The following is a 17,573-nucleotide window of genomic DNA, read 5'->3' as shown; positions in this document are numbered from 1 at the left end:
AGGAGAAGTTGTGCAAGCTGGAGCAAGGGGCTGCAGATGTTAGACCCTTACCTTCACACGGAGAGGAAGAGTTATCTCCCTAATGCTTGCATTTCAGAGAGATGGCTCCCAGGTCCTTGAGGAGACAGTTGTGCATGGTAGAAGATTTATATCTCGAGGGCAGAGAAAGGATTTATAATTGCAAGCCTTTGCAGGCATTTTAAGAGGGAGCTCAGGTCATAGTAGGAACAAAATCTTAATCTGCTAGAAGTCATACTAGGGTTTGGTCAAGAACAGTCTTTGTCATGAATGTACCTGAGATCATGAGATTTTTCCTTGAATTACTTTGGGTATATACCATACCTCACAAGGCATGGTATATAGAACTTGATTTCAGCAGTCATCTTTCTTGAAAATGACTACCAGAGGATCAGTGTGACCCAATTTCCAAGACCAAGAGGCACCCGGAGTGAGAAGCGTTGGTGTACATATTTACAAATATAAAACAGTCTTTTCCTTTTGTATTGCTAGGAATAGCCTTTTCTATTTGTAATAAAAACAGCTGTTCTTTTTCTATTGGGTTTTGAAAATATATTTACTTTAATCTCTTTTTTCATTTTGAGACGGAGTCTTGCTCTGTCACCCAGGCTGGAGTGCAGTGGTACAATATCGGCTCACTGCAACCCCCACCTCCCTGGTTCAAGCGATTCTCTTACTTTAGCCTCCCGCGTAGCTGGGATTACAGGCACCTGCCACCATACCTGGCTGATTTTTGTATTTTTAGTAGTGATGGGGTTTCACCATGTTGGCCAGGCTGATCTCAAACTCCTGACCTCAAGTGATTCACCTGCCTCGGCCTCCCAAAGTGTTGGGATTACAGGCGTGAGCCACTGCGCTGGCCTACTTTAATCTTTATCACCTCAATTTCTATTCATCCACATCCATTCCAACCAAGTAGAGAGGCAGTAAAGAATGATTAAAATATTATAGCTTGTGAATATAGTGCAGACTGTGTGGGATCTTGTTTGTGACCTGAACTTTGAAAAGGGGCCTAAGGCACTGCTATTCCTGTGACGGAGCCTCCACATTAAGCTTCCTGGCATTCTTTCTGAGTCTGGCCTGCTGGGGATTGCCAATTCTGTGTGCGTTTCTGATCAACCGTCAATATTTCAAGGCAAGAATTTTGGGACAAAGGTGATGCGTATTCCAAATCTCTAAATCATTTCCACTCAATACTCATTATTATAGATGGAAGAATTTATTTGTTCTCTGAAAGAGGCACAAAGCACATTTGATTATACCACTTTGCCTGACACTTCATTTATTTTACCAGTAGATGTGTTTTTAAAAATAGAAAGCAAATTATTATGCCTGAGTGACTTCAAAGCCTTCCCATCATTCCAATTAGCAACCATGTTGCTCCCATGGGGGAGAGAGAGGGGCTGAGGGTATGTGGGAGTGAAAAGGAGACAGGTAGGAGGGGAGAAGGAGTCACAGAAATGACAAGGAAGGGCAAGTTGCCAGGAGCTCAATGGTTTGAAATTCTAGCCTGGATGCATTCCTTATTGTAGTTCCTCAACTAAATGAAAGCTTGTTGTCTTGGAAAGAAAATTAAGAAGATTACAGTACGAAGGTACCAAGTAAAAGATCAGACACATTCCAAGGTGACTGGACTAGAATCCACAGAAAATATTTTCATAAAACATTTTCCACAGTCAGTCCCTTTGTAAAAACATGATTTGGAGAGAGTGGTATAAACACATAAAAAACACAAGCATTTCAATATTGGTTATTTTCCTCTTTATTTTGATTTTATTTTGAGGAGGCTGGAGAATGAAATAACTTCTTCGGAAACAGCTTAAACAAGTCAGTTCAAGACAATCTCTGGTAAGAACTAAATTATTTACTACTTTAATTTTCATAAGCTTTCTCACCATTAGTTTCATCTTCATGTTTTATGTTTTTGTTGGACCAAAAAATTCAAGTATTTTGTTTTTCTTTATGCACATTTGATTTCTGAATTCTTTGTTTCTCTATGTAAGAGAGTAAAATAATCCCCAGACTAAGCCATTCTGCTAAGAACTTGGAATGCCTTGTTTTGACTTCCTGTGCTGAACTCTGTTTTAGTGTTCAGACTAATTTCCTTTGAAGAATGCTCCTCAGGCCCCAGTGCTTTTCCTGAGTTTCTGATGTGTCAAACTTATTTTCTCACTGGACCTTAAGGACTATCTAGGCTTATTGTTAAGAATTACAGATAACCCAGGAATTTGCAAATACTAGAACTGACATATACAAAATGAATCATACTTACTCTTTAGAATTGCATGGCTTATCACCTAATGCATTTTAAGGCACTACTCTATTTTCTTCTTTTCTTCCTTTCTCTCTTTGCTTTCCTTCTTTCACTCATATACATAACAGTTACTATCAGCCACACTGATAGTAGCTGGAGACAGTGAAAGGCAAAGCAGCGTGGAAATATCACTAGTAAATCTGTAAGCTTTACCAGAAAAAACAAAGGGTGGAATCCATAGACATACGAACTTACTAAAAATCGGATATCATAGGAAAATGTCAGTGGAGATATAGCCCCAGAAACTGTGCTGCAAACGGCCATCGTTTGAAAATGGAGAATATGTCTTTTATAAGGTCTTCTTAGCATAAGAGGTATATTTGTGAATATCATGACTAGAACACATTTTCAGCTAAGTAAAAGGTGACACTTCTTTCTTCCTCCCCTTCTCTCACCACTAACCCCACTAACTTAGTAGTTAACCCCATTAACTTCCTTAAATTTGCCCATTACCACTGACTATGAAGGAAGGTTTTGTCTTAGTTATAATCCCTCAAAAGTGGAACTGGAAAGCAGTACTTGGAGGTGGGTAGTTTATCTGGGGGGATTCCGGATGCATAAAAGAAGGAGCTAAGAGAGTGAAGACAGGGAGTATGAACCTAGAACAAACAAAAAGGTCAAAATCTAGTTCAAAGACAGTGTATTCAAGCCTAAAGGTTGAGAAGGGCCACCCAGAAGCATAGATTCAAGTTGCTCAGGATATGCATTTTGGTTAGCAGCCTTTAAAAGCGAGTTTTTTTTTTTTTTTTTTTGAGGCCGAGTCTTGCTCTGTCGCCCGGACTGGAGTGCCTGATCTCAGCTCACTGCAAGCTCCGCCTCCCGGGTTTACACCATTCTCCTGCCTCAGCCTCCCGAGTGGCTGGGACTACAGGCGCCCGCCACCTCGCCCGGCTAGTTTTTTGTATTTTTTTAGTAGAGACGGGGTTTCACCGTGTTAGCCAGGATGGTCTCGATCTCCTGACCTCGTGATCTGCCTGTCTCAGCCTCCCAAAGTGCTGGGATTACAGGCTTGAGCCACCGCGCCCGGCCTAAAAGGGAGTTTTTAAGGAAAAAGAAGAGGCAGTTCCTAAGTTGTTTACCAAGATTTACGTTAAGATTACTAAAGCTATTGGTAGGCTGTACATTGTTCTTTGTATCACATATTCCCGGAATTTGAAGATTGTGGGTGAGACCGTGCATCATGAAAAAGATGCTTTTAAACAATTGCCTCCAGGCATGGGTTCAGGCGCTGGACTGAACCATGTTTCTTAGTGCCTGGTAAGTTTTGTATACCCCAGGTAGCTCAGACAGCTCTGAGCTATTTTTCTTTTCTCAGGAGAAAAGCCACTTGAGGGTGCATTCATACAGGTGGGTTACCTGTATAGGCAATAGGGTTCTGTCTAGCTGGGGACACGCTCAGGAACTTAGACTTGTTCTGCTGAGGGACAAGGAAATTGTGGTATTTGTCCACCTACTCCCTCTCCTCATTTGTTGAGGGTTGCTCTTTGTGTTGAATTCCTAGCATTTCCAGATTGCTTACAAGTGTGGATTGAAAGAGCCTTGCTTATAGTAGCTTTGCACCATATTATCAAGAATAGGAACTGCAAAGCACATCCAAAGGAGAATAAAGTTAAGAGTTTTACACTGCCAGCGGTACATGCAAGTAGCCTAAGCGATCTCTCACAGGCGAGAGAGAGCCCGCAGGTGGAGAGGCAGACAGGGAAGGGTATTTGAGGTGGGAAGTTACCAACGTGCCCGTTGTCCATGACAGCTACAGGAACTCAGAGTAGAGGCTGAAGGGATATGGAAGGGAGTGTGGCAACAGCATCGGCTGTAGTCCTTCATATCTTTAGATTTTTCACTTGGTGGAACTTGAACTACATTAAGACTGATGCTTCAAAGCCCCTTTAGTGGTTACTCTTGCTGGTAGTAAGTCTGCACATGCTAGGTGAAGTATGCCTTCATATATCGAACACACATGCTCTAAGTCTGCACTTTCTAGGTGAACTGTGCATTCATATATTGGAACAGTTGTAGAGACAACTATAAAAGTTTCCCAGTGTGAGCAGTAAGGGGAGGGTCAGATCTTTATGTCCCAGAGCCCATCACCACCCTCAGTGCAGTCTGCCAGCATCTTGCTCCCATAAGAACCTCATTTTCAGAGAAGCATACTACAATGGTGAGTGAAATTATTCTCTGTAAAACTGCTTAGAGATTCTTACAGGAACTATTTCCCCTGTATTTAAAACAGTGAAAAAAAAACTTTAAAAAATAATATTTCCTTGGCAGTTACAAACTACTTATTGACATAACCATATTAACTTCTATATAATCATATTATTATATATATAATAAATATATTTAAAATCACTCGGTTGGATACATTTTCGGGTGGGTAAAATAGGGTGGTCAAAGCTATCATTTACGTCTGAATAGCAATAAGCTGTTAAGAGTTCACCCAACAAACCAGTGATAGCAAGATAAAATGTAATTCATAGGCAAAAAAGACAGTACCTGCTGCACAGTTTAGGAGGCTTTACCATAATTAGTGCATAAGAACCGAGATAATGATTTTGTTGTTATGACGGATAAGGTAAACCCAACCAAATTCCAAGATCTGTATGCATTTAGAGAATATTCTTTTTAAAGAGAACGATTTTATGTGCAGTACCCACAGTTGGGCACTTATAAGTAAATGGACATTTTTCAACTCTGTGCTGTCTTCTGTATATTCTCTTTATGTACAGGCAGAAATTAATTCAGCAGCTAGTCAAGATCACCAACTACGTGTAGTGGTCTGTGCTACTAAAAATAGTTCTACAGTATTTAATTTACACTTAATATTTGGTATCTGGTGCTGACACAGTCTATAACTGGGGAGAATTATGAGGAAGATCTGACAAATTTTTCTTGAAATAGGGTGAGCAGGAGGAATATTTGATATATTTCTCCTGTGGGATAGTTTATTCTTTTCATGCTTATTTAAGTCTATTATGTACATCATTAAAGATGTAAAGATAATAGAACATGGTACTTTTGTTTGATGAATTCAGTCCCTTGGGGGAGACAAACATGCAGTCTTTTTGCATCTTATTTCCTGTTGCTTGGTGACAAAAACGCATTTTCTTACATGCCTCTGAGGTTAGACCCAGGTGACTAAAGCCCTTATAAACATTTTCTTGGGTTAAGATTTTAAAATTACATTTTCAGAAAGATTTAACCCAAAAACACTACTTTAGTGCATTTTGTTTATTTTTCATCTTTGAAATGAGCGATTGGACTTGCTGCTATTTAAGTTCTCATATAGCTATAAAGAATTCTACATTGCAATATAAATGGGTTAGGGTACAGTGGAAAAGTCTCACAAGAAAAAGAAAGTAAGTCTCCCAACCTGAAGATCTTCTATGACCACATAAATAATACTATGTACATTAGAGCACTTTTACTCAGGCCTAATGAGAATTTTCTAGGAGTACACAGCTATGAAGTGTCACATTTGAATTATTCACTCGAATGAATCAACCTGAAATTTTAATATTGTAATTTATACCTATATTACACATTCATGTTACTTAGAAAGTTTACACAATTGCATATTGAAACCTGGGGAAAACAAAGGCAGTAGATTTCACTTTATATTTGTCAGATGTAGTGCATTCCTGGCATGCATATGATTAAATAATTTGGGGCAATTGTGCTTTGGATGTAATCAAGAACATAAAACTTGTCAGCGGTAGATGAGCTGTAAGAAATGGCTATGGCAGACCCCTGGGAGAGATAAATGTTTTATTTTGTCATGTTTGGTATGCAGCATCATTTTGATTTTTATTAGATTAGTCTTTTCTTTTGACTTCCTTTCTTGCAGGCTCTTTCTGAAGGCAACATTATAAGGCTTCAAAAATAGCACAGTGAGCCAAGAGAAACTGCAAAGACACCGCTGTGGGATGGTGATTTGGATATAAAATTCTCTGAGCCAGGTGACATGTTTATGACTAACTCACGTCAGACTTACTCATTTAGTATTGGCACTATTTCAAGTAAAAAAGAATTCTCTTTTTCTAATCTTTCAGAAGATATTATTAATTTAAAAGATAGTTAAAAGGTGCCATGAGGTTGAGGACAAAAGCAGATGGCATATTCCAGTGTGTGTTTCTGTCCCCTGACATGGAATGGTCAGTGGAAATCCTGTGATTATTTTTTTGCAGGGTATGATAAGCTGTTGGACCATCTTAGATAACCATCTAGACCCTGGAGCCATTGTAGTTTGCGTAAGAATGCTCAAGTAAGGGGTGGGGGACAGAGAAGGATGTTTGGGGGAGGGGTATCAATATTCTTTCTATGCTTTTGCACCCAAGTACCCGGGAAATCTTCTAAGACTATGTTTATGCAGTACCTTCTATGTGTTAGACCACTGTGCTATGCACCTTCTTATGTTCTCCTATTTAATCCTTTCAGTGAGCCTTTGAACAAACTCCTGTCCCTGCAACCGGAATTTCCCCAAGTTTTACCTGTCTGAGGGCAGAGTGAAGTCCTATTAATACTAACACCCAAATTGCAATGACCCTTTGCCCCTCCCTGTGTGAGAACAGCCCTTCGAGTCCTCCTCCATGCCTGTGTCAGGAGGGTCAGAAGCAAGGCTGCTTCCTTTTTTCCAGGCTGACTCCTGCCTTGCTGTGGTCAGCACTCCTCCTGCTGGAAATGCTTTCTCTGAGCTTTACTGCCAACTAGATCTTCAATGGGCTGGGAGCCGCCCTTGGACCCCTTTGCCCAAGATCTGAATTGAGGGCAGTGGCAGCATGGGGTGCTGTAAAGGGCAAGAGGGATTCAATTTAAAGGATGACTGCATTCCATCTCTGTGCAGCCCCTTGAAGTACACAGCTGATGTACACGGCTTGTACTGCTAATTCCCAGCTCCATCTCCCCTGCCTCCCTCTGCCCCACCAAGTATTGCTTGTCAAGCTTCTGTTCCTAACTCCTCTTTTCATAGGGACTCAGGTCATGGGAGAAGACACAGGCCATGCCTCTTTAGTCTCTTCCTCTTCCCTATCCCTTCTTCTTTCAGGCATCCTAGCGCTGTCCTTTCTCCTCTACTTAGCCTTCTTTCTTTAGATCGAAGATCAAAAACTCTCAAGCATTTCAACTCATGCAGTGAACATCTGAAGGGATCACGGATCCACCAGTTCCACGGATTACCATACTCATTCCACAGATGACCCACTTGGGAATCAGCTGGGGAAAACAGTTAAAAGAGTTCCTGAGCTGTGATGGAAACACAGGGCAGTGACCCCAGAGGGCACCCCACTTTCCAATGCACAGGGTTAGACATTTCCTTGTTTCTGACTCAGCTTACTTTAGAAAGAAGACTTTTGTCATCAAAAACCATTCTCCACACCTAATATTTAATGATTCTGAGGAAAGAGAGATAAGAAGCCTAGAAAACTATTCTGAATTATAATGCTGGAAAATTTCATGTTATTTGAAAATTAATCATATGCAGGGGTACTGGAAGGCATCATACCAAGAAAATAGTACCTACAGAACAATGGAATCTGTCAGGAGAAACTTCCATTTTTATGACACTTTGAAGGAAGCAGTGATTTATTATTTCCAGATATATGATTAATTTTTAAATGTTTTTAATTGTGTGTTTTATGCTTTGTTGAACAATGCACTTTAACCTACACATTGTAATTTGCTGGAACATCTGAGTTTGCTTCACAACTCAACTCTTTCAAATTTCACGAAGGATACTGTGGTGCCCTGATCTCTGGCCAAGGCTCTATGGTCTGTGCTCTACTCTGCCGCCTATGACAGCTTACAACCACATTTATAGTAGAGAGGCCAAGACCAACTGCAGCTTCCTTCTCTTCACTCCTTTGAAAATGTTTGCATTGTAACTGCCACTCTTACTCCCACTGTGCTTAATGTCCCTGACAAAATATTAAGGCACCAGAATTAAGACAAAATATTAAGGCACTGTTTAATAGTAGTACAAACTGTAACACCTTTTAACTTTTAAAGTTAAAAGATGCTTTTAACTTTTAAAGCACTTTGCTCACGTGATCATAATTTATGCTGATAACAATTCTATAGCTCGTAGCTGTGACACATACGGATTTGTTGTGAGTCATGCCCAAAATCCTCTATGTTGTTGGTGTCCTGACTCACAATCCTGAGCTCTTTCAGTGGACTCTGCTGACTTTAACAGATATGATCAGAGGCCTTAATAGAATGACTTGGTTAATATTTCTATCATGTTGAAAAGCCATTTAGAAAAAGCTGACAGCAAATTAGTCATTCGTTTTTGCATTTATTAATTAAAAAATATTTTAAAACGTATTTAGGTCTGTGGATATATCTAGGAAAAAACAGTAAAAAGAAACCTTCATTCTTACGGAGTTTATATTCTAGCAAGCAGTGAGTCCATATGCAAGCCAAATAAGTTGGATATAGAATATGCAACATGATGATGGTGCCAAGAGAAAAATAAAGCAGGGATGGGGTTTGCATTAGGCTGTAATTTTAGACAAGGTGCCCAAGGGTGGCCTCACTGAGAAGATGGCATTTGTGTGAAGACTCAAAGGAGAAAGACACAAAGGAGGTTAGGTGTATATAGTTCATCTGATCTCTTATAATGTTTGAGTTGCCTTCATATTTATAATGTCATTTGGACTTCACCAGGGAGAATATTTACAGATGAGAAAAATAAGTGTCAAGGATTTCCTAAGTTCATGCAGCCGATTAGGGTCCAAGCTAGACATAGAAGTAAAAAAAATACCCCAACTCTAGTCCCTGTGGTTTCTATTGTTCAAACTCTGCCTCTATAAAACAAGACTGAACATCTTTAGGGGTTTATAGAAAAATGGGTTTGATATTTTTATAATACAATTAAAAACCCCACTATTTTAATTAAGAATGCAGAAATTAAAGTCTTTTAAGAACTTTTATCACACTTGAGTCATATTCAATTACTCAAATTTGGTATAATTAATTGTTTTAACAACTTTTCATTTTGTCTACTTAAATTCAATTACATAAATTTTATTAAGTACCTGCTATGTGAGCCAGAAATTGTTCTGTCCTGTGAACAAAAGAGAAGGCTAAAAAAAGCCTGCATAGTCAAATGAGCTCTCAAGGAATTCATTTGAATACTTTTTGTGATCATGACAAGTTACACCCTTGAGGTCCTCATTCTTGGGGTCTTGGTTCTGGGGATGGCCTATGAGACACAAATAATTTTTATTCCGTATCCTCTTCCTAGGTACAAATCTTCAGGAGGTGGGTCCTCTGTTCTGGCTTGTAAAATCTCAGAAATATGGGTGTGGCTAATTGTTCCTGTTAACGTTTTTCTTAAGATCACTAGAAAACAAAATACATAAAGATGTTCCCCAGCCCCTTTGATGCACGTGACAAATGACAACGCTTTTGGTAAATGAAAAAATTCCTTAATTGATTGCATTTTTAAGAAGGAGAAGAATGAAGAACACAGCTGCAGTTTTCTTTCCATAGTACTGAGCACTTTATGCAGGTTTTTTTTTTTAAAGCTAAGTAAATGGGCAAGTTTTACTGGATTTGCACATTGCTCAGAATTTTGTGGTACCTAACAGGCAGCAACTTGGCAATGGTTTTCTAAGTTGCTGGATGGCACTGTATTCAGCCTGGCCTCATCACCAGGCCTATGGGGGCACTGTGAACAAACACGGAATGCATCATTAAGTCTACCTCCTTGTTGTCAAGGCAGCTGGAAATTGCGTGTTTACCAAGCCCCTTTGAAAAACAACCACTTCATTAGGCAACGGGCGTGCTCGTCAACATCAGCTGTACATCCGATAGAGTTCTTGAAGCCTCCTAGTTTGCCTTTCTCCTTCCCAAAAAATAAGCAATTTTCTCTAACTCTGCCCACTGTTGTCCCTGTTTACTGAATTAGAATGGCCAGGTTTGGTAAGTGGCCTCCTGCAAATGTTGCAGCCACAAGTGGTTCTTGTTGCTCAGCTGCTGCGGCTCCCATGGCAACAGATGTGTTTACATTCACAACATGATTCACCTTTTTTTTTCCACCTTTGCAATTCAGGAAGAAGAAAAACGGACATGTGAAAAGGGAAGATAGTGCCTTGAAAAGGGACAGGAAAGGAAGACGATTTTTAATTAGAAGAATTAATAAAATATTCAATACAGTGGAGCATGTTTGCTTTTAGAGGAAAGCAGTGAAGGCGGGGGCTGGTGGCTTTGTGAAAAGGGCTAAAATATTTTAAAGTCAGGAATAAACAGATATTACTTCAGGCTTGAATAGAGATAAAATAGTCTATATTAAGAAGGTAAGAAGTGCTCTGAATTCAACTCAAGGGAAAGATTATACATGAAGACAGTGGTTTTCACATTCTCCCATAAAGTTATTCCTCCCTGATCTTAAGATCTTTGGACTCTATGGCTGAGCTGTTGGAAATGAATAGTTTGGTACTGACATGCTTCAAACAGTTCAGAGCAGGACGAATGCAGTTTCTCTGTGAAACCCCTTGGTTTCTGACTATGCTCTTCTTGTGTGTTTCCATAACTTACACTTAGGGTGAGATAACTTGTGGTTTGAGGAAAGTCCCGGTTACGCCTTGGGTCTGAAGTGTTTCTACTCATTTATACCTGGAAATGGAAGCTGCGACCCATTTTTATCCCTGTGAGTGTTCTGTAGCTCACAGATAAGTAGGCCAGTTGCAGGCAACAGAGTGCCATAAAATCATTTTTCTTCATGCAGCTGAACAGGAGCTAAAAAATTTAAAATATGAGTAAGCTATTAACCTCTACTTAATTCACTCTTTAAGGAGGTGGGTACTGGGGAGGATTCTTTGATTTTCTTGAGTCAGGTGGTGACAGGAAAATGCAGAGATAAGGGGTAGATTGCTGAGGTATAAATCTACCAAGAAAAAAGACATCTGACAGACAACTAATATCCAGAATCTATAAGGAACTCAAACAAATTAGCAAGAAAAAAACCAAACAATCCTATGAGAAAGTGGGCTAAGGACATGAATAGACAATTCTCAAACGAAGATATACAAATGGCCAACAAACAGATGAAAAAATGCTCAACATCACTAATGATCAGGGAAATGCCAATCACAACCACAGTGCGATACCATCTCACTCCTGCAAGGATGGCCATAATAAAAAAATTAAAAAAAAAAGACGTTGGCATGAATATGGTGATAAGGGAACACTTCTACACTGCTAATGGGAATGTAAACTAGTGTATAACCACTATGGAAAACAATGTAGAGATTCCTTAAAGAACTAACCGTAGAACTACCATTTGATCCAGCAATCCCTCTACTGGGTATTTACCCAGAGGGAAAGAAGTCATATGAAAAAGATACTTGCACATGCATGTTTATAGCAGCACAATTCACAATTGCAAAAATATGCTCATCAATCAATGAGTGGATAAACATTGTTATATATATATATATACACAATGGAATACTACTCAGCCATAAATAAGAGTGAATTATTGGCATTCACAGCTACCTGGATGGAACTGCAGACTATAATTCTAAGTGAACTAACTCAGGAATGGAAAACCAAACATCGCATGTTCTCACTTGTAAGTGGGAGTTAAGCGATGAATATGCAAAGACATAGGAATGATACAACGGATTTTGGGGGCTTAGGGGAGAGAGTGGAAGGGAGGAGAGGGATAAAAGGCTGCAAATTTGGTTCAGTGTATATTGCTTGGGTGATGGGTGCATCAAAATCTCACAGATCATTACTAAAGAACTTACTCATGTAACCAAATACCACCTGTTCCCCAAAAACCTATGGAAATAAAAAATTAAAAAAAAAAGTAATAAAAATGCAAAGAAAATAATACTTGTAATTGCTGTGTGATGTAATTCCCTTTTGCTGACTTACCAAGCAGTCTTAGTGAAGACCTTGGTATTTTTCAGTGTTTATTTTTGAAGTTGAATTTTTTTTCAGTTATGTCATTATGGTGATATTGGCAATAAGGTAAACTTTGAGTTTTTCTTATCCATATTAACTGTCAAAACAAATTTCTTGGCATCCCACATTGATAGAACTTAACTTGATTGACTCGGTTTTTCTAGATAATTGTGTGAGTATCTCAAAATCAATCCATTAGGCTTGAATTTTACACAGTATCCATGCCTTGTTATTTTAGTTTACTGCCTCTCTGTCTCCTTAGAAATGTTTCCATTTCTGAAATCTCAGAGCCATCCCTGAATCCTTCTATCTCAGCTCAACCTATTTCTGTATCAGTCTTCTCCACTTCATTAAAAGGCATCAACATCCTCCTAGTGGTTCCCCTTCCCCAAAGCATCAGCTTTTGTGGTAGGTAACAGGTGTCTATAAATTCTTTGTAGCTCCTCTCATCAAAAGGAATAATCTATTTCTCAGCTCCTCAAATCTGGACTAGCTTTGTGATCCTTTGACTAGTAAAATGAAGTGAAAATGATATTGTATGAATTTTAAGCCTAGACCTTTAGAGATCTTGCAGCTTCCATTTTCCCCATTGCAGTGTTTCTCAGCCTTGGCACTATTGCCATTCTGGGCCAGATAATTCTTTGTGGTTGAGGCCTCTTTTTTGTATTGTTGGATGTTTATCAGTGTCCCTGGCCTCTATCACCAGATGCAAGTAGCAAGTATTGCCCTTCCCTTTCCCAAATTATAACAACCAAAATGTCTGTAGACATTGCCAAATATCTCTGGGGAATGGGGGCAAAATTGCCTCAGTTAAGAACCGCTGCTCTATTGGAATGCTGCTGCCATGTGAACAAGGCTGGGCTGGGTTGCTGGAAAACAAGAGTAGAGATGAGCAGTCCCAGCAGGGCCCTTCCAGCCTGGCCATCACACCAGCAGGCTACTCAAAGCAGCTGGCTAGTTGTGCGTGGCCTGAGGTTGAATTCAAGTTTGATTTGTTCCAAATGGTTATCCAATTGTTTCTGCACAACTTATTTATTTTTTGTTAGGTAGAGTATACATATATGTGTATGTGGTCTTTTTTGGGGCTGTCTATATTATGTTACTATTATTCCGTATTATTCCATTGGTTCACTCATCTTTGTATGTTTGTTGTAAAACTTGATATGATAGTTTATGTCCTCTTACTAACACCACCACAATGACTACCTCTCCTTTTCCTCTTTTAATAGTGCACATGCTATTCTTGATTCTTTGCATTCCCCATACATTTTAAAATCAACTTGTTATATTCTCCCCAAAATTTGTTGTGGTTTTGGTTGGTAATGCATGGAAACTATAAATCAATCTAGACAGACTGACATCTTTACAATATAAACTATTTCAATCTATGAACAAGATTTTTCTCCTACATTTTCTGGTCATCTTTAATTTCTCTCCATAAAATTTTATAATATTTAGTATAGCACTCTTATTGCATTTGTTAGATTTATTCTTAGAGAGTTGATAGTTTGATGCTATTTTAAATGGCATCATTAAAAAATCATATTCTTAGCATTTTGCAGCTGGAATATATAAAGGCAATTGATTTTGGTATTAACCTGTATCCAGACCCACAGCTAAATTCAGTTATTTATCCTTTTTTTTTTTTTTTTTTTTTTTTTGAGATGTAGTCTCACTCTGTAGCCCAGGCTGGAGTGCAGTGGTACAATTTCTGCTCACTGCAACCTTCGCCTCCCAGGTTCAAGCGATTCTCCTGCCTCAGCCTCCCGAATAGCTGGGATTACAGGCATGTGCCACCACTCCCGGATAATTTTTGTATTTTTAGTAGAGACGGGGTTTCACCATGTTGGCCAGGTGGGTCTTGATCTCTTGACCTTGTGATCCATCTGCCTTGGCCTCCCAAAGTGCTGGGATTACAGATGTGAGCCACTGCGCCCAGCCCAGTTATTTATCTTAATATTTTAATTTTAGATTCTTTTTGGATTGTTTTACATATATAGTCATAACATATGCAAATATCCTTAAAACATATTTCTCTTCATTCCCTTACTTCACTTATTGGGAGCTTGGTATAGTTTTATAGTGGTGAGTGGACTAGTTTTAACAGCTTGATATGAATAACCAATAAGCTGAAATATATGTACATTCTTTTATATTTATGTATCGGGCAAAATAATAATTCCCAACTTTGGAACATCTGGGAAGTTTTCTGTAAAATTCTAGATGATGGTACTAGTAAAACTTGTGTATCCTGCTACTACTTGGGAAAGACATCTGTTATTAAGTGAATTTTCTTTGGTATTGAGTTAATCATTTGAATCACATTCAAATTATTGAAATTTATATTAAGTGCCAGATGTTAATTGTTCATTTATTGCTTTTATTATTAATTGACACACAGTAATTCTGCATATTTACAAGATACAGAGTGATATTTTGATACATGTATATGATGTGTAATGATCAAATCAGCATAATTAGCTTATCCATCACCTCAAATATTTATCATTTCTTCGTGTTGGGAACATTCAAAATCCACTCTTCTAATGAAAATATAAATTGTTGTTAATTATAGTCATTCTACAGTGCTACAGAACACAAGAACATGTTCTTTCTATCTATCTCTATTTGCTATAATTTTGTATCTGTTAACCAAACTCTTTCCTCTTCCCCTTGCCAGTCTTTAGTAACTGTATACCACTTTCTACTTCTGTGAGATCGACTTTTTTAGCTTCCACGTATGAGAGAGAACATGAGTTTATGTTTCTGTGCCTGGCTTATTTGGCTTTGCGTAATGTCGTCCAAGCTCATCTATGTTGCTGCAAATGAAAGGATCTCATTTTTTATGGCTGAGTAGTATTCCATTGTGTACATGCACCACATTTTCCTTATCCATTCATCTGCTGATGGAAACTTAGGTTGATTCCATCTCTTGGCAAATATGAATAATGCTGCAATAAACATGGGAGTGCAGCTATCTCTTTGACATACAAATTTCCTTTCCTTTGGGTATATAACCAGTAGCAGAATAACTGAATCATATGGTAGTTCTATTTTTATTTATCTACTTATTTATTTATTTATTTATGACATGGAGTCTCACTCTGTCACCCAGTCTGGGGAGCAGTGGTGCGATCTCAGCTCACTGCAAACCTCTGCCTCCCGGGTTCAAGCAATTCTCCTGCGTCAGCCTCCTGGGTAGCTGGGATTAGAGATATGTGCCACCATGCCTGGCTAATTTTTGTGTTTTTAGTAGAGACAGGGTTTTGCCATGTTGGTCAGGCTGGTCTCGAACTCCTGACCTCAGGTGATCCGCCCACCTCAGCCTCCCGAAGTGCTAGGATTACAGGTGTGAGCCACTGTGCCTGGTCTTATTTTTAATTTTTTGAGGAACTTCCATCATGTTTCCATAGTGGCTGTACTAATTTCCATTCCCACCAACAGAGGGAAGTAAAAGTGGCGTTTCCGCCTTTCCACATCCTCACCAGCATTTGTTATTTTTTATCTTTCTGATAATAGCTATTCCAACTGGGATCAGGTGTATCTCACTGTGGGTTTTTTTTTGGTTTTGGTTTTGGTTTTTTTTTTTACAGTGTCTTGCTCTGTTGCTCAGGCTAGAGTGCAGTGGCATAATCTTGACTCACTGCGGCCTCTGCCTCCTGGGTTCAAGTGATTCTCCTGTCTCAGCCTCCGGAGTAGCTGGGACTACAGGCGCCTGCTACCACACCTGGCTAATTTTTGTATTTTTAGTAGAGATGGGGTTTCACCACATTGGCCAGGCTGGTCTCAAACTCCTGAGCTCTGGTGATCTGCCCACATCAGTCTCCCAAAGTGTTGGGATTACAGGCGTGAGCCACCATGCCCGGCTTCATTGTGGTTTTTATTTGCATTTCTCTCATAATTAATGATGTTCAGCATTTTTTCCTATACCCATTGGCTATTTGTATGTCTTCTCTTGAGATATGTCTGTTCAGCTTATTTGCCCATTTCACATTAAAATTATTATTACTTTTTGCTTTTGAGTTGTTTGAGTTTCTTGTATATTCTGGATATTAACCCCTTGTTGGATGAATAACTTGCAAATATTTTCTCTTATTTTGCAGATTTTCTGTTACTCTGATGATTGTTTGCTTTGCTTTGCAGAATCTTTTTAGTTCAATATAATCCCGTTTTTCTATTTTGGCTTTTGTTACCTGTGTATTTGAGGTCTTAGCCATAAAATCTTTGCTCAGTCCAATGTCTTGAAGAGTTTTTCCTGTTTTCTTCTAGTAGTTTCATTGTTTTGAGTCTTACATTTAAGTCTTTAATCCATTTTATTTTGATTTTTGTATATGATGAGAGGGAGGGGTCTAGCTTTATTCTTCTGCATATGGATCTCCAGTTTTCCCAGTATCATTCTTTCTTGACTATTTTTCTTTCCCGCTGAATATTCTTGGCATCTTTTTCAAAAATCAGTTGACTATAAATATGTGGATTTAGTTTTTTGGTTCTTTATTCTGTTGCATTTTTCTATGTGCCTGTTTTTATGTGGTACCATGCTGTTTTGGTTATGACAGCTTTGTAGTATATTTTGCAGTCAGGTAATGTGATGTCTCCAGCTTTGTTCTTTTTGCTCAATATTGCTTTGGCTATTTGGGGTCTTTTGTGGGGTTCACATGAATTTTAGGATTTTTTTTCTATTTCTGTGAAGAATGTCATTAGTGTTTTGATAGGGATTGCATTGAATCTATAGATTACTTTTAGCAGTACAGTCATTTTCACAATATTAATTATTTCAGTTCATGAACATGGAATGTTTTTCCATGTTTGGTCCTCTTCAATTTCTTTCATCAGTCTTTTATAGTTTTTCTTGTGCAGATATTTTATACTTGGTTAAATTCATTCTTAGGTATTTTATTTTTTGTAGCTATGGTAAATGGGATTGCTTTCTTGATTTCTTTTTCAACTAGTTTGTTGTTGGTGTATAGAAATTCTACTGATTTTTGTATATTGATTTGGTATTCTGCAACTTGGCTGAATTTGTTTATCAGGTCTATTTTTTTTTTTTTTTTGTGGAGCTTTTAGGGTTTTCTATGTATAAAATCATGTCATCTGCAAACAGGGACAATTTGACTTCTTTCTTTCCAATTTGGATGACCTTTATTTCTTTGTCTTGCCTAATTGCTCTGGCTAGAACTGTCAGTACCATGTTGAATAAAAGTGGTGAGAACAGACATACTTGTCTTGTTCCACTTCTTAGCTCTGATTCATTGGCTTTCAAAATAATTATACAGAATTTCTTGATTCAGTGGTTTCCAAATGTGGCTGCACATCAAAATCACTTGGGAAGCTT

Source organism: Trachypithecus francoisi, unplaced genomic scaffold (assembly GCF_009764315.1).
Source record: "Trachypithecus francoisi isolate TF-2019V2 unplaced genomic scaffold, Tfra_2.0 Lachesis_group11, whole genome shotgun sequence".
Lineage (NCBI taxonomy): Eukaryota > Metazoa > Chordata > Mammalia > Primates > Cercopithecidae > Trachypithecus > Trachypithecus francoisi.
Note: the sequence above shows the minus strand (reverse complement) of the source record.